Source organism: Gymnogyps californianus, chromosome 3, assembly GCF_018139145.2.
Source record: "Gymnogyps californianus isolate 813 chromosome 3, ASM1813914v2, whole genome shotgun sequence".
NCBI classification, from domain to species: domain Eukaryota; kingdom Metazoa; phylum Chordata; class Aves; order Accipitriformes; family Cathartidae; genus Gymnogyps; species Gymnogyps californianus.
In genome coordinates, this window is record NC_059473.1 from 126,015,658 (window position 1) to 126,043,111 (window position 27,454).

Sequence of the window (27,454 nt, forward strand, 5' to 3'; positions counted from 1 at the left end):
GCTGCAGGCACAACTTTTGATCCCGTTAGACTCAATCATTGACCTTCTCACCCACCCCCAGCCCACCCTTGGTCTGTGAGCAACCTTTGCTGGAAGTGTCACAGCGTTGTCATGGTGATTCAAAGTCTCAACCGGCAGAAGAAAAACACAATGGGATCAAGCCAAACTCTACCGCTGCTCTCGACATCCTGCATTACCATCCAATGAATATGCAGAGGCACCAGCCATTGTGGAGAAGGAGCCAGAACAGACTCGTATGAATGTCAGTCTCTCTCATTGCTGCTGCGCGGCTGATGCTCTGCCATTCCTACAAGAGAACAATCATATATTCAGACAATGCAAACAAAACAACCCCTTAGTGACCTAAGACATTGCTTGTTTTTAAAAGCAACTGTCCTCTCTGCAAAAGAGCAACCTTCGTACATGTCTAACACCTCCAGGGTTAATACCAGTAAACCTGAAAAAGTGATGGGATTCATTAGATGCGGACACATGGCTTTCTCCGGGCACTCTGCTTTTCATTAGGGTTGCATGCTTCAGTGGCCAGACCAGAAAAATCACAGCCCCTGGATCTGGTTTCCTATTTCTGCCTCTGCCACTGTCTTGCTGTGTAACTTTGCAGAAGCTGCTTAACATCTGCAAGCCCCTGTCTCCTCATGTACAAACCGGAGATATTAATGTACACCTGCGCTCTCTACCCGCCTTTTAATGGCATGTTGTGATCCTGGGACACAGCAGTGTTGTGAATTTGTACTGCATAACTGAGTGTAATCACTATTGTTCTGGACTAGTGACTAGAGCTGATGAAGAATTTTTAGATGAAGTGTTCTGCTCTCATTTCCTGCTGGAAAATTTTGATTCATTGCAAGAGAAAGTTTAAAGGGAACGTACTCATGTTGGTTATGATTACCCCGCTCCCTGGCTGCATACGAGAGAGAACTTCTGGTCAACACTGGAAGAGTCTACACTGTACATCAAAGCAAAGATGCCAAAGTTAGGATCTGTTGCGTACCACACCACCCAAGCGGTATCAGCTTGCTTAGATAGGCCTTTTTTGCTTGGAAAACCGCTGTGGCACTGAATGCCTACCTAGCATGGGCATAAAAATCAAGGACGTGGCAAATTCAGCTCTGAGTCTTTGATCTATGCCAACAGATTTAAATCTAGGCCACATGAATATGCTGCCACTAGAAACTCTCCCTTCCCTTTTATTAGCATCCTCTGAGGTACCTAAGTTTCTGGGATATTCTTTCATATACTGGACTTCCCACATAACTGATGAATATAGTGCTGGGCTTAGTGTCGACTCTTGCACAGCCTCAAGAGCAGCTTATTCATTTCCGCTTCAATTTTTAATTAGAGGAAAGTCATCTACACTGGTGACGGTCATTTTTCACTAAATCTATTTAATACTCCTCTCATCTACTCATCAAGAATTAGCAGAAAGAAGGCGAGGAAGCAAATCTCAGATGAAACAGAGATCTGGAAAGGGGCCAAAGCAAAATAGAAGTTCACCTTAAAGGAGCAGAGAGAAGTCAGGAATAATCTTCAGTGTAGTACACAAGTGCATTTATGAAAAAAATAAATGGAAGATTTGATTTTAACCAGGAAAAATCATAATGAAAGAGGACACAAGTGGAGTAACAGAGCACAATTCCTAGGCCTATTTTGTTACAAGGCCATTTGTTCTCGGTAACTTAACGCCCCACGATTAAATGGGAATCCCCCCCAAACTGACCCACAACTGAGTTGCGCAGCAGTATGGACTTTAATTAAGACTTATAATTTAATATGGACTTAAAATTAAGGCAGATTTTAAATTCGTAACATCGTCTGGCAAACAGCACTGCTGTAAATCTCAGAAAGCCGGGAGGATAAAAGGGCTAAAAAGTCAGCAAAAGGCTAAATCAGCTTTCTTGGATCTTGGCAGTACAGTCGCTGCAGGCAGATGGGGGAGGCTTCGGCTCTGCTGGCAGGACATTTTAATACTATTCTCTGTACACCAACTTGCATTTGCCGAGGCTGGGTGAGAGGCTGGTGATGAATGTAAATCCCCAGCGCTTCTGCTTGGGGCTGTCAGTCAGGCACAGGGAGCCCTGGCAATAGTAGCACACTTGTATCGTGCCTCTGGGACCGCTGCTACACAACAGAAGGGTTTTAGCATGCACCAGCGTACAAACCAGGCGACTGAATGCAAAAATAACAATAAAAAAAGCTTTTAAAGTCTATTTTTCTACTTTTTTCCCCTTCTTTAAGTTCTCCCCAGGAAATGAAGCTCATGCTGTCACTGTCCTTGTACATGCACCAGTCAGTCAGTCCCTGCTGTTTGAACCTGGTCTCATAGGGGCTGCAAAGATCCTAGAATTGCTACTAGTTTTCTGCAAACAGCTGGCCAGGAGATGAGAACTGCCCTATTAACCCTTTTCCCGAGGGAAAAGCCAAAGCACATGCTCACTTGAACACCAGTGAATCTAAAAACCAGCTTAACTTCAAGGCACACGTGCGAAAACAAGCTCTGCTGGTTTTTTTGTTTGGAGGTGCCATGGGATATGTGCGGTCAAACCCTGCAAGGTGTTGAGACAACACAGAAACAAGGGATCATAAATGTGGCCAGGAAAGAATGAGGAGGCACGTGGACATGTTGCTTCAGACTGGCCAGAGAAAACTGCAGCCCCACAGGCAGTAGAGGCAGTCCCAAAGGTTATCAGCTGAAACTGCATCTAAATCTTCTTCCTTTGTAGTTGCTTTGCCCATTTATGAGCCCTAAACAGTAATGAAATGGCAAACTGGACTCCCTAAAATGGCAACTGGGGTCCTTGAAAAGCTAAATCCATCACCCCACACATGATCCTCTGCAGCTGTTCTGCCACCTAATCCTTCCAGTGGCTCCTCTGGTCCTTCCATTCAGTTGACACAGAACAAACCTTATCCTCCTGACCTAAAAACACGGGCTGTGAATTAAAAAATCCGTATGCTCAGAAACCTGAAGCTGACAAACTGACTCTGCTGCTAGCTTGGAAAAGACCACATGGGAAAGACCAGAGCAGGCTAGGGAGGGATTTAAAATGCAACACGCGTGGCTTGGGATCAGTTAAAAGTATTGACTGTCAGTATGAAATATGTGCTGGCAATAAAGCAAGCACTTTAGACACACTCTCAGACTCTTCTTCATTACTAAGACTTTATTCCTCATCAACTCAATAGAGCCTGAGGTTGTAACACATTGTTATTAGGACTTCAAAAAAAAATGCAAAGTAAAAACCCAATCTGTGGTTTTACCAAGAGAGACTTCAGTGTCGTATTTAAAAGCAGTAAGCAGCCCTGGGGAAAAAGGCTGCTGATTTCCATAGTTCCCAAAAAGAAGTTTGGGAGGAGGAGAAACGGGTTAGTTGCTGGGCTCTCCAGCCAACCCATTCCTCTCACTCCCAAGTACTATTTAGTCCTTTAAACTGATCGAGCCCCACACTGAGAAACTCTTGTTGACATTATAACACAACGTTGCTGTCTGATAGACCTAATTACACACACACACACACACAAAAAAAAAAGAGGCAGGAAGAGCTCTTGGGAAATCAGAAGCTCAATAATTACCAGAGCTTCTTCCCAAATGCCAATCTGACCGACTTCTCAGGCACAACAGGTTTGCACGCTGCAGTTCCTTCTCCCATGGCACAGGGCTGCGAGACTAAATTGCTGCTCGAACACGTTGTCACATCTTAGTTCAAATCTCGGGCTGCGTTCCCAGCTTTCCTCAACTCCACGGTGGGCACTCCCCGTGCCAGTGGGAATTACGGGAATACCTGAGGTTCTCCCTCATTTTGCATTTCTATAGAAAGAGCCAGGCTGGTCTGACCTGTGGATGCTCATGGAGTCATTACTCTGCAAACGTTCAGTCACCAAGGTCCTTCTGCAAACACCTGAGCACACCTATTCCTCCCTGCTTACACCACCTTTTGTCCATCTCCCTATACAATTAGGGAAATAGTATTCCTTTCTCAGCATATTTGTGAACAGAGCCTGGAAATTTTAAACTTACAGTCCTCCAGAGCTTAGCACAGCAATAAATAACCATTAGGCAGAATATGGTGACAAAGGCTGCACTGAACTTTCCAGGAGGAAAATCCACAGGGATCCTGCATCCGCTAAATTAGAGCTCCCAAACTCTGTCTGTATGCACCCATACTCGTCGTTACTCTCTTTCCTCATCACATGACGGGTCTGCAGTGTTATCGCTGCTATGTTACCTCCACAAACTTTCTGCTGTGCTGGCCCTCTCCATGCGGAAAGAAGCACCATACCCACCTCTGTCACGCAGGCTGCCTCCTGGGGAACGGCGAAGGATGTCAGGGAGTGCGTGTTAGCGGCTCCTGTGCTTTATCTGTCCAGTCTTGAATAGACAGTTTCTATTGCCAAGTCTTTTTCACCAGCACTAAAAAGGAAATCAAAGGAGAAAAAAAAAAAAAAAATCACTTTTTTTTTTTTTAAAGGAAAAGCAGAAAATTCTTCTAAACAAAGAAAATACAGCATATTCTCCCCCTCTAGAACAGGGTTTCTGGTGAAATGGAAAAGAAACAAACACAAAACAGCCCTTCAGCAATGATAACTTTCTACTTCCTAATGCTCTCAAAGGAAAGGATTACATCCCAAATCTCTGATCAGTTTGGGAACAGGAGCAGTTGAACAAGGAGAATAAAACTATTAGGTGTGTGCTTTAAGGTACGTTTGAGAGCAGATCTTTAAAAGGAGCAGATGGAAAATTCATTCTGAAATGCTTTGCGTGCTACAGCCTTAGGGATCGTCACAAGGGATTTGTACCATCTTGAGAGCTCACAGGTACAGAGAAATTCTCCTAGGCTCAGATCAATGCTGCTACACGCACAGCTGCTAAAAGGTCTTGTAATCTGTAAATTCAGGGGATAAACTGCATCCCCAGCTTTAGGAAGCTTTTATCTAAACCAAGGAACATTCACTACATTTGCAGCATCATCCGAAGCCAAACCTGCTTCCAGCCATGCTCCCCATCCACAGCTGGGCATGCACGGGGTAAAGGGGTCCTGGACAAACACTCCAAGAGAGCTCCTTCATGTGCTCGCTCCAGCAAAGTCAGAAAACCGCATGTGCTGAAGAAGGCAGGGGCTGACTGATACTAGGGGAAGTATCATGTACGTTCACCCTGTTCTTCTACCTTCCCTTGTGCTGCTTGTGTGCTCCGTTGGAAACAGGTCCCAGACAACATGGACACTGGCTTTGCACCATGCTTGCTACCTTCTCTCCAGCCAGGCGTCCTCCTGCCCTGACAGTACAGGACCAGTGCTCCCAGTACAGCATCATTTCATCTTACAGTCTTCACAAATGTATCTCCTGCAATTCAGAAATCCTTGGGGGGAGGAGACAGAAGAAAAAGACCCACTGCATGTGCAAGTTGCCCCAACAGCTCATCTGGATGGGGAATAGAGCTAGGGGGAAGAAATGCAACCAAAAATAAAATGTAGGACCTTACAAGAGTTTTTCTGACTTCCTCTCCTTTGCAGATCCTCCACCAACCTTAAGTGTGAGAGCAGAGAGGTATTTGGGGTGGTTTAGAAGTGGCACTTGAGGACAAATCCTTTGAGAGCCACTTTACACCCCATGTTCTTGGGGACGAAGGGCGCTCACTCCTGCAACCATGGCATCTCTCGCCAAGAGCACTCCAGCATGCAACACCCCAGGGCACCAGCCCTCGACCTGTGCTCCCACCCTGGAGCTGCTCAGTGCCAGGACCTGCAGGCTCTCTGGGCATGAAACAGATAGATAAGTCTGCTGCAGCTGCCGAAAGGATCATTATAATCAGCATGAACTCTTCGCCGCTGGTGGCAGAGCCCCAGCAGGCAAGTTCAGGATCAGACCGCTCTCAGAAGCAATCCCCCCTTCTGAAGTTCCATGGCAAGAAAACCCAGAAGCAGCATCACCAGCTGATAAACCCCAACAGGCGAGACCCCAAGATGCACATCTGTTTGTACTTTTGCTGGTGCTTTTGAGAGCTTATGACAGGTGAACAGGGAAATCGATACCCAAAAGAGATGGTAGAGCTAACCATCCCAGGCATAGAGGTAAAATGAAGTGCTGCTCCCTCAAGGATGAAAGTTGAGTTGCCTCATCATCACAGAAAGGAAAGAAGGAAAAGACGAGAGGGAGAATTGGGAGAAGTGCACTGGACGTCTGAGCTGGGAGCAGGAAGAAGAGGACTGGAAGGGCTGGGAGTGGGGATTCCTCCTGCCGACTACCTGCAACCCCACATCTGTCTGCAGTGGCAGCAACCAGACCTTCCAGGGCTCCAGCACTGGCAGAATGAAAAAGCATGTGGAGGTGGGGAGTGCCATCAAACTGCAGCTCTGGCCACGACCTGCTTAGCCAAAGCTGGCCCTTTGGATAGGAGGCCAAAAGATATTCAAAACTCAGCTGGCCAATGCCCACGTTCAGAGACCTCCAGAGGTCCCTTCCAACCTAAATGATTGTATGATTCTGTGTCTGGGCTCTCAGGTGGCAATAATTCAGAAATGCGAGCAGAAACCTGGAGTCAAGATGTCCTGGGTCTGCCCCCAGCTCTAACATTGTCTCTCTCCAGCACCCAGGGGAAATCACACAACCTCCACGCCTTATTCTCCCTCCTTACAAAGCAAAGCTGAACTCAAACTGCTTCAAGGCACAGAAGTGAAGAACTGACAGTCTGGCTTACAGCTTTTTGTTCCCCATCTGGGGCACGGGGACAAGAGCACGCTCCAGGAGATGCTCAGTATTGTGGCAAGCAGAAGCTACAGAAATCTCTCCTCCGAGTGCTTCCAGGTACCTGCCTGCTTTGCCCTCTGCAAAAGGCAGCCACTGAAGGTCTGTCATGCTCCCCAGCTGAGGTTAACCAAGTGGTTCATGAACATTCATTTATTCTGATGAAATCCTTAAGACAGTAAAACCGCATCCAGTTTTCAAAGAGCAGGTAATGGAAGTATGGAGAAATAACTTGCCCAAGGTCACCCTAGAAGCTGCGCCAGCTTGGGATTCACTCCACATCTAATTGTCCTGTCTGCAAGATCGTCCATCTTCCCAGCCTGCCTTTTTCCAGCGGTTTCCTTCTCCGGTGCCTTCTTGCTTTTTGCATAATGCATTGCGAAATCTTCTTTACATATAGAGCTTTTAGTTCTTAAATTTATTATTTAGTGTTGTTTTCTGGTAATAAAACAGCCATATTGTTTTATTTATTCTTCCAGGCTGCACACAAGTGCTTCTCTGCACAAAGAAATACCCAGCTTATGAGCAAATCCTTTTATGTTCTGCGGTACCGAATGGCAGAGCACCCTGGATGCAAAGTTCACCCCCCTCCAAATCTCAGAGCAAGGGACCGCAGGGCAGAGCTTTACAAGAAAGCTGGTAAATCCGTACGACCACACAGCGGCTGATGTACTGCTCACCGCATTCCCATTTACAAAGTGCTAAAGATTTTTTGGGACGTGGGAAGCAAACCGAGGAAGCAGGTACTTTGCTCGATCGTGTGCAGTGGCATAAGCTACTCGAGGAGTAAGTGTGTGGCTGATCTTTTGTTCACCGCTAAAAGGGATAAATTAGGTGTGGGAGGAGGGGAAGTCTCTTTTTGCTTTTACCTTGAAGCAATTAATGAACAAGAACTGTCTTGAGGTAAAACCATAGTGAAGAGCCAGGCGCTTTGCGTTGTACAAGAGAAACATGCAGAGGTCAACTCCAGACAGGAGGAGAGGGCTGGCTTTCCAAACGCTGACTTTGTAAGACAGATCAACTCCTTGGTATTCTTTGTGGTTTTCAGCCCGAGATAGCTCAGGCACATTGTTTTCCCCAAGGCAAAAATACAAACTTCTCTCACCTCCCTAAAACACCATCGTCACCACTTCCTCAGCAGCAAATAAGCACGTGGCAGAATTCAGGCTCCTGCTCTCTGATAGATGCTTCAGGTCATAATTAAGCACAAATTTAAAATTTTCTTTGTCCTGGATAAGTTATAAGAAAAAGGAAATATTGCCCGAACAGCACAGGAACACACACAATGTTTAACAGCATCTCACTTAGCAGGGTGGGTCACTATCGAAAATAACCTGTCTCTATGGGTTTTCTGGAAAGTTTTCCTATTTCTTGCACGCAGCGAATAAGCCAGTTCTGGAGACTGAGCATCTCCATCAAGGGGCCTCTAACAAGCACGAAATCATACGGGTGGCTTCTCGCAGACTTCAGTGGGCAAGGGGGCAGGTCAGCAGTCAGTCCGCGCGACCCAGGCACGCCAGGAAGTTTACATCCATGGAAAGCCTATAGAAACCAGAGAACCCCGGCTGCTACATCCGAGCAAGGTGCAGTGACATTAAATTCGTCAGTGCTACACGGCCAAATTAACCGGGCTAACCAACTCCAAATGTACTTTCCCTCCCTGTAACAGCTCTTTCACCCGCTGCCCGTCTTCCCATTTGTATCTGTGCTGCTGTGCGTCTAACACGAGCTTTCCCCTCCTCTCAGAAAAGCCTTTAATGTGCAGGGCGGGCAGCCGCACGCAGTCTCATTAGTAAGCTGACGGCCTTCTGCACTTTTCGGAGAACGCTTCATCACCACGTAAGTGGAGGCTGCTCCGTTTCACACAGCCCGATCGATCATGCCAAATAACTAAATTACCTGACGCACCGTAATCACCCATATTTATACAGCAGGTGGATTCTTATCCAACACAGTTCATTACAAAGCAAGCTAGAAATTCAGATGCACAAACACAACTATTGCCAGGACTCTATTAATTTGGACTAGCTTCAAATGGGGTTCTATGGGTAAAACCCCCTTTCTCATTACCACACACCCGAGTCACACAGTCCCAATTAAGTGAGGGACATTAAATGCCTTTCTGCTGCACTCACAGGCGTGCAACACAGCAGGAATCCAGTGGCTCAACTAATCTGCATCTTCACCATCTGCAGAAGTTTTAGGAGAAAGATGTCACCATGCCCCACACCATCATGCTACCACCTCCACTGGGCTTGTGTAAAAGCTGTCCCCCTTTAACTGTAACAGCATCCTAGCCCCACTAACACTGTTATACTGGTAGTTAGTAGCACTTGCACATGGGTAGGCTTTGGACTGTGCATATTCATGTAGATTTGGCCACATACAAGAGTGGAAATGCACTCTGCACAGAGAGATTGAACCGCAATAACTGTTTCTGGAGAAATCACACCTCCAACAAAAACCGAGCCACGGGGCAAAAATATGCCTAAGGATATTCTGCCTTTTCTAGCCCTCAAGAGAAAAGTTCATGATTGTCCTGCTCCCTCCTCCCCCATCACACAAACGCCTCCAGCTTTACTGGTCCTTCTGGATTGTCTAACACAGCATTTTCCTCCTGTTTCTTTTTTGGACCCCCCCAAGGAGCTCCTTTCACTCATCAACCCAGCAGTGCGCCTTAGCAAGCCTTTTCTAAAGGCCCAGCCCAGTGGTAAACCAAGTCACGGTGAACATGCACGTCTGGCCACTCTTCTCCCCATCTGTTTAACCTGCGAGCTCCCCAGGGCACAGCCTATCCTTAAAACACTCAGAGAGCACCATGACGTGCATCTACAGATCTCCCTCCTGTGCAAGGTACCCACATGTTGGCAGAAAGCAATACAGTGTGTAGCATCCTTGCTGTAAAAATGCTGCTGGCGTAAGCGCTGTGCCAGATAAAGTCCCCACCTGAAACCAAGAGGCACCACTGGTACAGACCTTTCAGGTAAGATCTCTGCCAGCTAAAGCAATGTTATGATGGCTGAAATAAAGAAATAAAAGCTAATTACCGTAGTCATGCAAAGCAAAGGGGAACCTGACCAGGTGACTTAAGCTGGCCTAACAAACCAGATGTTTGCAGTCCAGCTAATGAAAGTCTGTGCAGGACACTTGCACTATACAGGTTAGGAGGTGCAGATGTGGAAGCAGCCAAATATGGCACTTCAAAATGCACAGAGAGAACGAAACACGGTGCCTGAAGCTTGTGGGTGTGCTTAACGAAGTTATTAACCAGCAGAAGTGTGTATGATAGAAGATAAGCACTAGCAGAATGCATGATAATTGAATTTCTACAAAGCGAAGTTGCCGCTTCGATTTGAAATGCTGGATAATTTGACACACGCTGTGTGCTGTTTTGTCACTGGTGCCCAACGCTTCGCTTGCAAGATATCATAAACATAAAGGACAAAACTAGTCTCAAGCTGCATGACTGGAGAAGACTAACAACACCCAGTCCCTGGAAGAGGCAGGACAGGAGACAGCAAACTCCACTCAGCATGTGTGTCCGGCATAGAAACTGCTCCTATCATAATGGGTAGGTAGAAAAACATAGAAAACACTGGGGGACAGATGTAGTAATAACAGACCAGTTAGGAAGGGCAAAGTTATGCTGCTCTGTTTAATGAAGGCCTAAGAGAGAGTCAGGGAAAGAGGGATCAAAGGAACTCGGCCAAAGCTGGAGGTGAAGGAAGGAATTAACTTATCACCTGCACAAGGCAGATTCAATCACTGAGCAAGATTAGATGGGTTTTGGAAAGCCACGGGTTATAAAAGTTAAGCTAAGGGTTAGATTGACTCTGTCTAGAAATAAATTGATGAATTAAATATACCCACTCACCAAATTTTTAATAATGCAGCGTTATGTTAGCCTTCAGGCAACCAAAGGAGGCCTCTGCTCTGGCGCAACATCCCTCCAGCCCCAAGTTTGTGTTCGTGCTGAGAGTCCCAACGGGGCTGCTCCCTCCCACACAGCTTCACCACTGCAGCTTGCGTGAGACGCAGCCCGAACCGACTGGCTCCCTTTTAGCGCTTCTTAATACCTGAACCTTAACAGGAGAAAACCCCACCAAAACTCCCTAGTTAATGTTAATAGCAAAACTCCCTAGTTTTATGAAATTCTTGTCAAATACATAATTTACCTATTATTTAATTTTATTTGGACTCCTCCAGTTCCCAGCTCACACCTGGGGCTCAGGATGCATCAGCAACCCTCATACTCCAGAAAGCGTGAGTGGGATCCCATACTCATGCTGACGTTTTTTTGCACTCTCATGTGTTACACAGCATATTCCTTACCAAACCGCTGCTTCACACCTCCGCGATGGCTACTTCTGTGAAATGCTTTAGGATCCTTCAAAGTAAAAGGTGATTCTGCCAACTCTCAGGGCTGGGAACTCGGGCATATTAGGAAGAGTACGGCAGGACTGTTTAAGGGCTGCAAACTTAAGAAGCAAACACAGCACTTCTTTTGACCTCAAAAATTACTTTTTAGGATAAAAGAGAGGAGGTCTTAAAATAAAAAAGCACGATGAAATGCTTCAACCAATGGCACTGCCACATGGAGCCTGTTCCTTAGCATCCCGGAGCAGATGTGCTGCACTCAAAATGTCTTTGTCTATTAAAACTGTGTCAGCTTCAGAGACTCCAAAACTCCCTGTGGCATAAACAGAATTTCTAATGAACAGCTGCAGGATACAGGAGTAGCCACGCAAAATGCAGCTGCTGAGATCATTTTCTTTGCCCCTCTCTCACCACCTTTCCTCTGCTGCCCGAATCCCACTTTCCCCCATCTGGGTCTCTCCTGTCCTCCCTCTCCCACAACCCCACTGCCTCACTGTGTCTTCTGCACCCTCCACAGATGAGTGCTGTCAGCCCATCAGTTTAGTTCATCCATGTCCTTCTTCAAGCTTCCCTGTGACCCACCTCCATCCTCCTCCTTCGCAGCAAGCCAGCTAACGACCAGTGGTTTGAGGGCAGACACCCAGCACTGCTTTCCTCTACTGACATTTATTATTTCTGAAGCCTGCGAGCATCGCTCATCTCCTTAGACCGCATCTTGCTGTGCCCGCACATCTCCTGGTCTAACAGAGCCGCACTCCCATGCAAGCCCTTGAGCGCTCTCACACCTCGCCAGCCTCTGCGAGAGCTTTGCTGCTGCTTTGCCTGCTCGCACCGAGAAAGTGCAAAAGGGAGAAATAAAGGAGAAAAACATTATCACGCCAAACCCTGTAATTCCACAGAACATGAGCAATCCTCAGGGAAGGATTCAGCCTGAGTAAATTGAAACCCACTAATAGATCTTTTAGCTTCAACGCTGCCTTCCAGGCCAAGGCACCAAAGCATGACTCCTTGTGTGAGTTGGTTTATTTTTTTTTTTAAATCCTCTGCCTTTGAAACCAAAAACCTGTCAAGCATACAGCCTGGTCCAAAGGCACTTCCCAGCTGCTCTCCCAAACCTAATGGTGTCCTGTTAGCTAGCTGGGGAAACAGCTGGAATGACTATTAATTTAGTCAGGCACTTGTAAGGGCCCCTGCGATGCTCAGCACTTTACTTAGAGAAAAATATAATCTGTTGTCTCAACGTAGCCCCAACAAGTAATTCTGGGAACACCAGCACAAATGAAGCCTGAATTCTTACTGTTTGATGCCTTCAGTCTTCCATGGGGTTCTCCAGTACCCCATAAAGAGCCTCAGTTTCCTATTTTCAGGACCATTATAGGGAGTTAATGCTTTGGTGAGCTCTATCCCTCTAACTGGAGTGAAAACAGCTGATGGGTTCAACAGTTATTGGAAGACTAACAGATAAGACCAGATGCCAAAGTCCCTTTTTATTAGAATGCTCTGACAACATTAAAGAGCGTCTAATGCTAAGCAATAGTGTCTTTTTAAAGAAATCCTTATTAACTGGTATCGAACACGCAGGCCAGCTAAATACCTTGTGGCTTTGAGACAATCTGTCTGATGTAATCATATAACGTCCAAATGCTTTAGCTATTCATCCACTGCAATGAGTGGTGAGACTGGTGCTAGCACTCAGCAGCTTAAACCAGCCAAGTTTTTGCAAAGTTAATGGCTTAACAGCTTCCCTAGATTGGCAGCAGGATGTGCCGGACAGATCTTATTCATAGCTGACAGGACTTCGAACAGTTAACATCGCTAACGCACTTTCATGGCCCAGAGGAAAAATTCCCAGAGAAACTATGTGCCATGGATATTGTAGATATGCTCTGCACTTAGGAGACTGCCCAAATAATCCTCACCATGCGCAGTCCCACCTGCCCGTTCACAACAGAAGGTAAAGAGAATCCAAATGTTAGCAGAGAGGGTACATTTGGGAAGGCTGAAGCTACTTTGGCGAGGACACACCAGGCTTAAAAATACTCCAGGCAGAAATCTCCAACGCACAACAGCTATTTTTGCTGGGTAAGTGGGGCCAAACGTCCTCGGAGCAGCTCAGAAATGGGCAGTGGGACACACTGCCAGCACAACGCTCGTGCAGATGAAGCAATCGCTTCCAACACAAGCTGCTATCTCCCAGCATCATCCCAAAGATCAGACCATTTCCAACTCATGCCAGGTTCAGGGACCATTTGCAGAATAGATGCTGAGAGGTCCTAATGGACAAGGAAGCCACAAACATCTCTTCTGGCCATTTGCATCAGTTATTGTGGACAGAAGAGTAAGGCCTAGCATCTCGCATGCTGTGCCATCTCAATCTCATCTCAGTGGCTTGAGCCATAAATGGCTCAGATCACACAAAAATATTGCAAGGGACAGCACAGCTATCTCCCTTTTATGCTTAATAGCATAATAGGTTGGCTCGTGTGTGCGTTAACTATTGCCATCCACTGCACAAAAACTGCTCGTGTCCAGAGTAAATACCTGATGCCCAGCCAAGAAAAGGGGAGACGTTCCCAGAGCCTGGGAAAGCTGCCGGTGAACACATGCTTTGAAGGGCTCAGCAACACTGCCACCAACTCCACTGTGAACGTGCCATGCAGACAGACATGAAGGCATCGGCTTGGAACCAAGTCATTAAGATAGCCACAAAATTCACAACTCAATTTGACCACTGTATAGAATCCAATAAAAATAATAAAAAACCATGAGGATGGCTATATTAGATCAAACCAATGATCCATCCACTTCAATCCCTCACTCCTGAGTGCTCATTTCCAGCTGCTTTGGTGCAAAATACTCATAAATCATAGTCACAGAACAGCTTATTCGGAACAATTTTCCCCTAACCGCTAGCAAATAGGAGTTGCATGAGCCCTTGAAGAACAGAGGCTGTCCACCAAAATACTTTTTTTGAAGCAATCAATCATGTACATTCTCATCTGTACAAAGTCTGAACTGTTTTTAAAAAAAAAAAAAAAAGGAAGGAAAAAAAAAAAGGGAAAACCACATCAAGCACTTGGTTTCATAGCTTCTTGCAGCAGCGAGTTCCACAGCTGAGCTCCGCAAGTGACTTCCTTTCACTAGCTTCAAACACAAACCCTCCTAATTCAGTCTGTGCCCTCTTCTACAGCGTTACGCACCTCTGCAGTGATGGGTACAACAGGACTCTCACCCAACTCACTGCGGACCCAGAGGAACAACAGTAAGAAAGCCACCGGAACAAGAACTGCCACCTTACCTTCTCTAAGCTCTCTGACATCCCACCATGTGCTCCTCACTGAACTAGGCAGTGTTAATTTTTTTCAATCCTTGCGACCATCAGTGTTGGCAGAGAAGTAGAAATACAAGGATCCTACTGCCAAGAGACAATTTCAGCATAAATTTGCACTTCTGCTATTGTCTCATCCTTCCTGATGGACATCCTGGTTCTCCAGTACAGTCCTTCGGTAGAGCGGCCCTCCCTCTGTTTTATCCAACCTCCTCTCTACCATCTATGTTCTGTTTCCGTTCCAGTCATTTCCCAAATTTGTGCTGAGTTTCTTTTTTTTTTTTTAATTGCTCTCAATATGTCACTCTATATTACTCAACAGCAGATTTATTTAAACGTGTCAATGCTGTTGCTTAGCAGATCTGACTGTGCTTTACAATTTAAGCCTGCTTCAGAATCACGTGTTCCCCTTCCCAGTACTCCCCAGCACATCTGGATCATCAGGAAGTTTGAGGAAAATAAAAATAAGTCCAACTCTAAAGGCAGTCCACTGGCCTGCCTAGGAAAGCTTCACTAGAGATCCTTACCAAAATAAATAAATAAATAAATAAAATCACCAAAAGCCACCCTAGAAGAAGAGGAATTGTGCCAAAAAGCCCTCCCAATTTTTCTTCTCAGTCAGGAAGCGGTATCAGGCGTTATTTGTCTTCCATTTTCTACCTTGTACCCACGAGCTTCAATAGGAGCCCATCAAGTAAATGATCAAGAGCTTTGAAAAGAGTCCTAATACAGAGCTAATATCAGCTTTCCCCAAGCAGCAAGCTAATTTTAGGTAATGGCCTTCAACCGCTCTATAAAAGGCCTGGAACACCCAGGTGAGAGCATGTTCTGACCTTTGAAATTAGACTTGGGTCTTTGCTGAGAGAAGATAATGTGCAACTAAATCACAGACACAATGTTTTCCACTCGGGCTTTTCACGCTCTCCGACCAGCAATGGTGTAGGTTTAGTCACTGCCCCCACGGACTCCAACTCGCACATTCACAGCCGAGTAACTGGAGTGCCTAATGGCTCCGTGCAGCATAGGCAAGCTCTGCGCACAAATTCAGCGAGAGGCAGAAGCTGTCCCAAAATGCTTACGAAAACAACTAAGCAAAACCAAGAAAATGTCATCCTTCTGCAATCCACTGAAGCAGAATAAACGCAAGTGAATTGCCCAAGAGCACACCAAAACCTGCCACTAACAGATGCCAAGTCTTCTGCACATTTGTCCAGGGCTCGATCCACGAGGCCATCTCCACAGGCAGGTCTCCACTCAAGGTGTATTTCACATGTTGCCCCTAAGCTGACCTCATCTTCTGCCCCAAAATCTCCAGCTCAGTCATCACCCTGCACCCCTTCAAGCCAGGATGGTTTAGGGGGAATTAACTCCCATAAACTGATGCCGTCAAGACTCCAGCAGCTGCTAATTCCAGATTCAGACTGCAAATCACAGCCAAGAAACCAGGTTCACAACCTTGGGAACTGATACCACAACCTGAGACAGCCCAACCGAAGACAAAACTTGCAGCAGGACCTGCCAGAACGGCTGCTGATGGGTTTCCAAAAATAACCCAGTTCCCTTTCTGTGGTGATGTCCGTTTACTTACAGCCACCTAAAAATAGCCCTTCCCATTTGGATCGATGAAGAGAGCTGACAGAAGTGAAAGACGCTCATCACTCTGCACACACGCAAGACTAAAGGAGATAAAATACTTTTGAAATGCAGTGTAGGGAACAATCCCGTGCTGGCCCCGGGAGAGCCAGCTGGATGGGCCTAATGATTCTTCTCCAGCAACAGCTGTGACGGAGTTTATTTCCATTTTGTGTGATTAAAAAGAGAGAGAGATAAAAGGGAGAACAAAAAGTCCAAGATTTCAAAAGGCACTAAAAATAAAATAGTTTGTATTCACTCGGCACCCTACCTTGACAGCATTTTATACATGATAGCCAAGCAGTCCTCAGTAACTCAAAAGGAAGACGCAAGTAATTTATAGGCAGGGAAACCAAGGCATGGAAACATTAAAATACTGACTCAATCATCAATAAAATCAACAGCAGGAGTAGGTTTAAAGGGCAGGCGTTCCTGACGCACCTTCCTATACTCATGCCATAAGACCCCTCTCTATTTATTCTTCATAGAGCCAACGTAATTGTTTCCATTGCCTGGCAAGTGTAAATCGATGCTGAAGAGTTCAGCAGCTCCTCACAAGGAGTTACAGTCCATTTAGCTGATAAAGTTAACTGGTTTTCAGAGCCTGTTCACACCTCACAGGGAAAACTCACTTTTTCAAAATTCAAACATACAAGTTTAGCAGCAGGATGCCTGAAATTAATCCCTTTATTTAAACACTAACAACTTTAAGTGTCTCTAAGCAATTGTAAAGGCTTTATTAGCTAAGGCAATGAAAGCCTGCAAGCAGCCAAGTCAACACGAAGCCAAGGTTATCTGCAGTAAGTTTCCAAGCATTAACTTTGACAACACAAACTTGCTCTTGAGAGTATTTGTACCTCAGAGGTAGGAATAAAGAGGACAGCAACACAACTGGAAAGGCTGCACTTACCCTGCCCAGCTGCCTGCATGGCACCTTGCTGCCGGAAGAAGTCTGTGGGAGGGATGGATGGAGCGAATCCTCCTGGAAGCCATTCCCATGGCCATGAAGGACAAGAAGGTGATTGGGAACAGCAGAGCTGTACTGTGGGCAAATTGTACCTCAGCAATCTAATTGTCTTCTGTAACCAAGTGACTGGCTTGGTAGATGAGTGTACGGCAGTTGACGTTGATTACCTTGACATCAGCAAGGTTTTTCATGTAGCGTCCTATGACTGGATACACAGGGGGGAAAACAAATGACTGGAACAGGAGCCCAGAGGTGGTAGACCCTCCACCTCAGTGATGGTCAAATCTCAACTGGACAAAGCCTTGAGCAGCCTCATCTACCTTTGCGGTTAGCTTTACTCCAAGCGGGATGTTGGATTAGAGACCTCCAGAGGTCCCTTCCAACCTGATTTGTTCTATGATTCAAAGAAATGCTAAAGAGAAGGTGGAAGTCTTTCCTGGAGATATCTGAACTAGATAAAGCTGTAATGTATAATAAAAATAACTTGGCGACAGGGGGAAGTCTCCCAGCACACTCTGCTTTCTCCTCTCTAATGTTTACCTCTTGACAGAGGAATACATCTATTCAATTAAGACACATATACCACTTTCCCATTAAAATTTGAGGTGTTTTAGTGGTGTCATAAGACTTAATACCTGTAGGAGGTGGTAAAACATTCATGAGAGCAACACTGTGAGATTAAACGGGTTGGGCTGACATTAAAAGACATTTTAAGAGGCATCCTTTTAAGGATTCCTCTGCTCCCATCTCTCTGCTCAACCACTACATAATCATTTCCCCAAATCATTTCATGTATCCAACACGTAGAGAGATACACAAGGCGTGCACATCCCAGACTGGATCCTGTCTGGTTGCTTTAGTGGGAGGAAAAAAGAATGGAGTAGATGCTGTCTTTGAATTCTAGGTGTCACCAGGTTTGGGATTTTTTTTTTAGAAATGTCTTCTGTTGTTACTGGAAAGTCTAACTATGGAGTTTCACCAAAGTCGAAAGCTCCTCTCAGGTTTGTGAGCTGCCTTGCCAAAATACATAGAAGACAAAAATCTATAGTTCCTAGTATACACATTTTGAAATGGCTTCAAGTGTAGAGCAAAGTTTTCACCTTTAATACGGTCTTGTAAGGCACATAGCTATGTTCCTGACTTTGCTGGTCCTGATCCACAAGGGAAAAAAACCCCAAACCACAAGTCACTGGTTTTGCTGACCAGGATTACCCGACTTGGTGAATATCAGGAACTTCAAGGACAGGGTATAACACACCCAAGTGGAAATCACAAGTGCTGGATGCAGTTCCCTTAAATCCTCTAAGCCTCTGCTTCTCCGCTGTAACAGCCATTTCAGTGCTGATAAACTCACTTTTAGATTATTTTCATAAAACTGAAGGTTAGCAAACGATTTGGTAATTAAGACTGTCATATAATTCTCAGCCTGATGCATACCTCAAGCCTACTCCACTGAACAGACCAGGAAGCAACCTGTGTGCCTATTTTGAGGTGTGACATGCCCCATGGGGTCACCAGGCCTTGATGACAGGTTTCTCAGAGCCACATCTTGCAGCAACATATGTTTTGCAGCCTCTCTAAGCCCTGCTACCCTGCTGCAAACACCTGCACCCCTCTGCAAACCATGGCCATGTTTAGTGACAGAGTCTGCTTTTGTGCATCCCTTGGCACTGGACAACTCCTCCTGCTTCACCAGCTCAGCAGTTGCCTCTTGCCCAGGATGGCTTTGCAGACGAAGAGTGAGCAGTCGCACTGACCAGTTCTCAACAACCCATCCCTGCATCTAAAATGCTCCTGACTTTCTTCAAAGTCCATCTGAAGAAACACACTGATCTTGGCCAAAAAAAGTCTCTGATATAGGGAGGTCATTCTAGTATCAACCAGTGGAGGGCAACCACACACATACACAACAGTCAGCATCCTACTGCCTGACAGAGAAAAAAAAAAAAAGAAACAAAACACTTTCTTCCCATTTCCAGCCATCAGAAGAGTTTGCGTTTTATCTTTCCCACTCTGCCTTATTTATGTCTATGCCCTTCCTTGTGACACTTAAACAGCATCCCCCAAATAGCAGAGTAGATTCACCTGAAATTAGGCAAGAGAGAACCTAAATTCCTCAGCTCCCCCGCTCAGCAGCAGTTCTGCTTTTCTCCCCATAGTTGAGAAGGACCTGCCAGGCCACACGAGCAAACCATGTAGCAGAAAAGCAATACTTTTCCCCCTTGCATTTCAGCATATAGCCACGTGGACAAGATCACTGGAAGAGTTTCACCACCTTTTTTTTCAGATATGAGGCCTGAACTGTAATGGGCTAGCCAAATTATGCACTAAGAGAAAACAGCAGCTGCTATCTAGCAGGAATAGATCAGCACCTGGCAGGTCTTCAGCAAATAAAATTCTTACCTAGCTAAGCAATACGTGCAGGCTATAAAGGAGAAGGCAGGTGAAGGCTGTATGGGTCCTACGCCACGCAGATAAGCCATGGTGCTTCCAACTCTCAGAAGGCAGCAGCGCATCCCCTCCGGAGGCAGCTTCTTTCATGCTATCCGGAGACAAAAGGCTAAAGCAAGCTACTATCTTCAGAGGCTTGATAAAACAGCAAGCCAAATCAAATAATGCTTTAGCAAGAGGTAATCCAATAGTTTCAGCTGAGCAATTGTTTGAACAGTTGCAGTGTTTTCATACAAAGACAGGTTGAACATCAATAATTCTGAAGTCCAGCCCAAGTAGATCTTAAGCAAATAGGAAACAAAACACTACTTTCCTTCACCACGCCGGCAAGCTCAGACCCCCTTCCACAGCCCAACCGAGCAAGCGTGTCCATGCCCCAGCCAAAGCACAGAGCGAGCAGAGCAGTGCTGCTCAGCGTGCCACTGGGCTAACTTCATCAGCTGAACTGATAACCCTCCAAGCTTGTCAAGACAAGTCGGTCGCTGTACGTGCCGCTGACCTAAGGAGAATACATCAGTCACAGCTGGTAATTTGGGCACTGGAAGCAAGGAAACTGCTTGCGAACTGGCTATAAATAGCAAAGGGACTGGGGATATTTTCTTCCTCTCCTGTACGCCTGCCTGCCCTGCTTGCACAAACCCTTCAGAGCATGTATCAGCCTGCTCTGATGCTCTCATGACTCAAAATAAGCAGGAGATGGAGGGGAAAGGGTTTGTTCAGGAGAGCCCAACAACTATAACTTTTATACCTTGAGGCAGGATATCCTGCAACTAATGCCATTCCTCAGTGCTTAGCTGGAAAACCCAGGGAAAGGCAGGTGTTCGTGGGAGAAGCACCGGGTGACTCAGCTCTTCACCCTCTCCTTTCTCCCCGTCAACATTTCAACAGCACAATGCACTGATGTTACAGGGGTGAGACACAGGGACTCGCTCGGTACATGAAATGGAAAGTCAACAACCCAATCATCTCTGATTTTTAAGGATACTCATTTCTTCATCATCATTATGTTCTGTTGTAAAAGTCACTTTACGATCTCAGCTAATCTGGGATGCTGAGTTTCATCATCGCCTGGGAAAATGTTGCTGATAAACAATTATTAAGGAAAAAAATAAAAGGAAAGAGGCAAACAGAAATCAGTGCTTCTCCTCTGGCCTCCAAAGGATCTTTCTGCACTCAACCCTAGTTTGGCCACAAGGGTTTTAGTTGGCGCAGTTTGCCTGTGAGTTGTGCACAGCACCCAAAGCACTGTGCAACAGCACTCCTTTGCTGTGTGCCAGTAAAACACTGTGGCTTTCCAGCCAGGGGTGGTTTTCAGTATCATTATCACCGGAAAAAGGGGAAAGAGGGACTCCGTTTTTGGTATGGACTGCCGTGGCCATGTGGCTGTGCCAGTACATCTGCCGGTTCTCTGACCCCGAGTCCAGCTGGTGTAATCCAGCCACTTTCGTGCTCTTAGACTTTCTCACCTTCCTGAACACAGCGGCCACATCCAACCTGCCTTGCGGGTTCAGTTCCTGGTTGTGCCGATTTCTGGCCCACGGCCGGGGATCGTGTGCGTCAATGGTAGCCGGCCAAGGCCACCGTCGGATGGGTTACACCCTGGGCAAGTGAGTCCCAGGGCCCAGGAACATCCCCTTGAGCCCTGGTGACCAGGCTCCCAACCCTGAGCTGTGCATCTCAGAGCAGAGCCTGGCCTCGATAGCCCACGTCTGGGGAAGGATCGGGAATCCTGACGTTACACTAGTTCACATCATTTAAAGACAAATAAATACCCATGAAACACATGGGAAGGGTTATTACTTCAGCATGTATAAAGGAGACATTGAAGTGACAGGGAACTTCACTTCCCACTTTTTGAGGGGATAATACAAACCAGCAGAGCAGAAAGAAATCCAAAACATCATTTATCAAAGCAGCAACAGAATTTTCTGTCAAAGGAGAGATTTCACAACAAGGATGCTTTTGGCATGGGTGGATTCATGGCAAAACAATGAAGTACTCCAAATGATGTATGATCGTTTCTTTGCACAGAGTGCCGAAAAGCTTTCAGAAGCTTTATAAAATTAGAGCTGCTTATGTTTAACAGCTAAAATGAAAAGGTGGGGAGGGAGCGCTTCACCCTGTGCAGTTCTCCAGAAGCACAGCTCATGATTGTACTCAGTGGGAAACACGCTCCTCGTCGAGCACTCTCGGCACCTTCCCTCCCACTGAGCTGCAGGCATAGGGGAAGCTCAGCAATTTGCAGAATTGGGTCCTTGCTTTTGTTCCTCTCGCCTCTCTCCCTCCCCACGTACTCCCCATCCTCCCTTTGACACACACAGATGGAAAGACTGATGATAACACGCCAATTAGGTTATTTGAAGCCTTGCTACTAGCTACTCTAAATGCAGGCACATGAAGCAGCAGGATTCTGCTGGTGACATTTGGACCACAAATGAAGTCCCCAAGAGTAATAAACAATCAGGTAAAGAAATCTGGAAAGAAATTACCCAGCACACCTCGTCTTCTTGGCCCCCATGAGATCCATATAAAATGTGTTAATGCATCTGATTATGATCTAAATTATGTACAGAGGCTCCTGCCAAGCACTCTGTGAAGTTTCTTTATTGTTAAGTTGGAAGCTGTTTAAGAATGGTCCATTCATCATGTTTCAAATTAGATTTGGGAAAAAACATTTTCCTACTTTATTGCTGGCTCAGAACACGGGTTTGCGGGAGAAGGTCGATATGTGGTTTTTCTCTGCTGAAGAAAGAGCAGGAGAAGCGGTGACAGAACAAAAGAAGAGTCAGTCTATTACCTGTCCTTGTAGCGTAACCTGAGCTGCGTGGATTTACTGTACACAGACACACCGGAAAATGACTGCAGTTTCAGCTGGCTTTCTAGATGTGTTTTTTCCCAAAAGGGGGGTATAAACACCAAGGTGTTCTCATGCACACATTCCATGGACCGTAAAACTTTGAAAGAAAGGGTTTCTGAAAATGAAGAGTTTGATGAGAATGGCTTGCAAACATCACGCGAAACTTTCACCATGCCTGTAAGGGCTAGCTGAGCTGTTGCTTACTCTGCCAGCAAATCACTGTGTTGCTTGGAGGCAGGTAAGAAAGCTGTTTTTCTCCCCAGTATGCCGTACCAACATTGGAGCTTTTTGAAAAAAATATAGATACACACCTCCCAAGTATATATTCAATACATACAAGTTTGGGAGAGCACCCGCAGTTCTACACGGCAAGCCTGACAACCTCACTTGTAGTTAAAACTCCACCAACCCAACCTGTGTTTTATCTTCTGCTGGTGTCTGACCGAGCCTTCACTGCACTGATCAGCATCTCCTTTCCACTGCATTGCTGGTTTCCCAAGTTAGAAGCAGAGCTAAGGTCACCTTGCTCAGAAGAGCTGTTTTTTAAAAAGCAGGGTCCCCATATATTAAAGGTTTTCCATCTATTACCTCTGCCCTTCCAAACACACAGCTGTAGCAACAACTGCATAAATTTGGACTAAGCAGGGCCCTATGGAAGAGAGCTAGTATATAATAGCTCTTACATACTTATTTTGCTCTGTACGTGCATGTAAATACATACACATACATATATATACATATATGCCAGATAGCTGTCTGCACCTCCTCTCAAGGTGCACAGCTCATCTTTGGCATAGGGCTTAACACTTCATATTCATCGCTATAGTGTCCAGCATAACAGGCATTTTAAGGTATCAACCACACCCAACCCCTCTGGTATGTCAAGACAGTCATTTGATATGCACAACAACTGCTGGACACATTTAATATTGCTCCACAGGATGACGTTAGAAGCTAAGCATTAGAAATCCACATTTAAGGCAAGCCTTTCTTATTCAGTGTGTGCACTAGAGCCCACGTTCGAGCAGCTTCGTGTCCACCTCCAAACACCTCGAGCTGGGCAGCAAGGAAACCAAAATGCAGAGATTCAGGCAGATGTTAAGCCTAAATGTTGAACTACGATGCCCTTGGCCTATCTTTCAGCATTCGTTCCTGAAAACATCAACTAGGCAACAAGGCAATTATGCCAATGACCAACACTCCTGCCTGCGGTGAAATTCAGCACAGACATAAAGACTGAACTCAGGAGTTAGCCCATGTAAAACTTGGCCTGAGCCAGACCTTGTTATCAGCAGGAAATCAGGGATCAGAACTACCATTGCTAGCCAGCACGGTAACGTAGCCGTTTCAACACCAAAAAATGCTTTAATTTAGGATCACAGGCTGGATCCCAGCCAGCCAACAGCACTGCTTTAAAAGGAAATATTTATCTCTATGAAACACTTAGTAAACAACATGCTAGGTGCTTGAAAATAAAGCCTTTGCTAAACAACCAGATTTTAACCTGAAATTCTGCACATTGGCATTCTCTTCTGCTGCAGGTAAGACCGATTCCCTTACACAGCATGCTTATTTTCTCTCTTCCTCTCTTTTTAAGAAAAAAAAAAAGAGAATTTTCGCTTTCAGTTTAACTTTGAGGCAAGATGGAAGACCACAGCCTGGCCTCAAAGACGTGAGATCTTTTGAACTCAAAGTCAGCAGGCTCTCACAGGAGCTGAGCTTGAGGGCTGCTCTGGAATAAATCAAAAAGGATTTACTCTTTCACTTGAACAAGGAAAAAAACCCCTAGATGTACAGATACATGGCTGGGGGTAGGGAGACAGCTAACAGGTTAAAAAAAAGAAAAAAGAAAAAAAAAAGGCAACTTAAAAGAGTGCCATTATGGCTTGATTGCCACGATCCCATAAGCTAAACACTATCCTGCATGGTTGGATTTCCTGGAGGAAATCACCAGCACAGTTGCTAAGGTTGCTGGAAGCGGTTCAACCCAAGTATATATGGAGCAGATGCTCCAAACATGACACACAAGGACACAGCGCTCCTGGAGAAATCTTTTGACAGCAAGTCAAAACAGGGGCTTGAACTGGTCATGTGTCATTAGAGATGCAGCTGTGATTTTTTCACAGATTAGTAGAGTTCAAGGCCAAAAGGGACCTTGAGAGCACCTAGTCTGCTTCTTGCTGTATCACGAGCCATTACATTTCATCCAAGTTTTCCTAAGAGCAGGAGTTAGATCCGACAGCCAAATCCCAACTTGAATAACTGTGGTGGCTCCCCACTAACAATCTATGTGCTACTTCTACTCAAAAACTTGGGCTGTCAGAGTAGCTTTGCATAGGATGCAACCGTCTCTTGGTGCCCTTGTGTCCCTCTGCCAGAAAACGCCGCTCCCTGGCAGAGGCAGAAGTGACTCCATGCTCCAGCCACTTCGCTTCACGCTTGACACCTTTGCTCAAGCCCAAATTCATCAGCAGTTTTGACAATACTCCGGAGTTTGCCTGAAGGAGCTCAGCACAGGGCACAAAATCTCATCCTCTGGCTTCATTACAGGAGTGATAGGGAAACTGGAGAAGGAGGAGTGTGCTGCTGGCAGCAATCTCTAGCCTCTGCAGCGAGATTGCCTGTGGTTCCCAGTCAGCCACACACCCCCACGATAGCTGTGCATCAGCACCCATGGACTAATCCTTACACGGTGAACCTACCTTGGTTACAATGTGTTTTGGGACAAGAATCTGCCCAATGAATGATGCTAAAGAAGAAAAATTTTTAGATCATGCACGCAGTTTCAGAGCTGAACTCCCCCACTGAGCTGTGTGCAGGGATTTGGATCCCGAGGCACCCAGACACTGAGCCGGCGAGCTCAGACCATTAGTGCCATCCAACACTGCTTTTAAAATCAGAATTTAAGCTGTTGCAATCAGAATATTGTGAAATGCCACTTCTTCGCCTGCAGTTCTGCCAACTGAATTTGGCTAAAACTTTTGGCAAGTAATAGATGATTAAATAAAAGAGCTGATGGTCAAAAAAAATATGTAAGGGGCTTGATTAGGACTCCATAGGTGACACTGTACTGGTGCTGCCCAACTTTTACAAGCTTTCCCCATCTCACTGTTACTTTAACTTGACTGTGGGGAGAATGGAGAGTGTTGCTAGAAGAGTGGAGAGATGTTTTGGTAGACTGTGTTAAAATACAGCAAGGGAAGAAGCAATCTAATGCCAGGCGTGAAGCAGACTGACACTGCAATGCTCCATTGTGCTTTACCTTCTGCACCTTGGCTCCTTGGCTCAGACCCGTCCTGCATCACACATCGACTCCTTCACTACTTTTCTTCTTTCTCCCAGCGTTGATCTCAAGGGTTCTTCTCCTGTTTAATATAAAGTACAATGTGGTTTTGTTTTTAAGAAACATATTATCCATCGCCTAGAGGCATCATGCAAGAGAGGCTGCCTATTAGCACGATGGCTAAAAACACTCCTTCCAGACCACGTCCAAACAGATGAGAGATTCACGACAGTCGGCCTTAAGCCTGAAAACTTCCATGGGCTTGACAATCTGGGCTGACAGGGAGTATCGGAGGCTGAAGGACACTAGCTGAGGAGACAGGCACAGGATTAGGCCCAAGGCAAAGGACACCTCCTTGGGTGCTATGATGCCTAGAGCAATGAGGCACATCCTTGGCTCCTGCATATTCCTCAGCACAGCAGAGACTCACAAAGGGAGTGCAGGGCATCCGTAATAAAAAGCAAACTGGCCAAAACTCCCCAAGCAAAGTTTTGATGACCTGGACTCCTGGTCCTGAGCCCCTTCCATTGCAGGAACACCAGGAAAATGAACTCCGAGCCTCCCCTACCTGAATTTGATGCTTTCGCTTATAAGGGCAGTATGCGCACTTACAGGGACAGCCAGGTCCAGAAGAAGGACGTGAGAGATGCTCCCGGTTGTCAGCCCTGCCACTGACTTGCTGAGTTACCGTCACTCCACCAAACCCTGGCCCGTTACCTGAAGCCGGGGATGAGGATACTTTGCTTTTTAAGAGCCAGTACAATCTACAGCAGCAGAACTGCAGTGGTAAATGATCAGCACGCTTTACAAACACTGCTGCTGCTGCTACTTCTCTCTAAATGAGACAACCTGGAGAAGGGATATTTCAAATCCTTTGTACCTAAATGGGATGAGATGTGAGTCGCCAGCTCTGCGTTCCATCAGCTCAAAGCCAGCTTGCAGGTGTTCTCGACTCCCTTCGCAGAAAACATTTCCACTGCAACACCTGGCAACCGATAGCTCTCAAGTCACATGCATTTGACCATTTCCCACCAAAAAAAAAAAAAAAAAAAAAAAATCAACTACATTGTTCCACAAGTGCCAAGGTCAAAGAGGATTGCTGCAAGCCCTCCAGTCTGACCTGTTGTGTGACACACCACGAGCTCCACCCACCAGTTCCAGCCTCAAGCCCAGTAACTCACAATGATTCTTCATCCAGCTTTTTCCCTAGCTCAAATCCTCTCTCAGACACACTTCTGCTGCAAACAACTGTCTGATTTCAGCAGCTAAACATACAGAAAACTGAAACAAAATAAAATACCTTTTGCTAACCGAAGTCCAAGCTTCGGGACTATCATCCAGCAGGCGATGCCTTTGCTGTAGGTGGCATTTCCTTTTGTTTCAGAACAAAAAGCGCTGCGCATCAGGGCCATCCACATCCTGCCTTCATCCTCCTACACAGCCTTTTGGACAGTCACAGTTCTGGCGGCCAGTACAAGCAGAGTGTCCCAAGCCTCCCTCTTCCCACCCCTGCTCTTACTAATGCGTTCCATACTTGCAGCCTTTCACAAAGTCCCAGCTTCACCGCCGCTCCCAGCAGGGAGCTGGTGCTGGTCCTCGGGGCCTGGTGCTGGGCTCTGGTGACGAGACTGGCAGCTGCTTATAAAGGCTGCCTCCATCCTTTTCACTTTGGCTAGCAAAATGCTTCCCAAGTGCCTACATCTCCGGGCTACAAAGGAGGAAACATATCGTGAACATAGCTCTTCTCTCTCTTGGCAGGCTGCAGGACGTGGCACGTTTCCATCTGTACAAGGCTAC

At 46.0% G+C, this 27,454-nt stretch overlaps 1 long non-coding RNA gene across 1 annotated transcript; it reads right to left on the minus strand.

Moving 5' to 3' along the window:
• Positions 1 to 72: 72 nt before the first annotated feature.
• On the minus strand, positions 73 to 25,724 carry LOC127015131 (uncharacterized). The gene is made up of 3 exons (XR_007766282.1): positions 25,637 to 25,724; positions 4,303 to 4,429; positions 73 to 307 (listed from the first exon to the last, which is right to left on the minus strand). It is a non-coding gene; the product is annotated as an uncharacterized LOC127015131 (long non-coding RNA).
• Between the last annotated feature and the right edge of the window lie 1,730 nt (positions 25,725 to 27,454).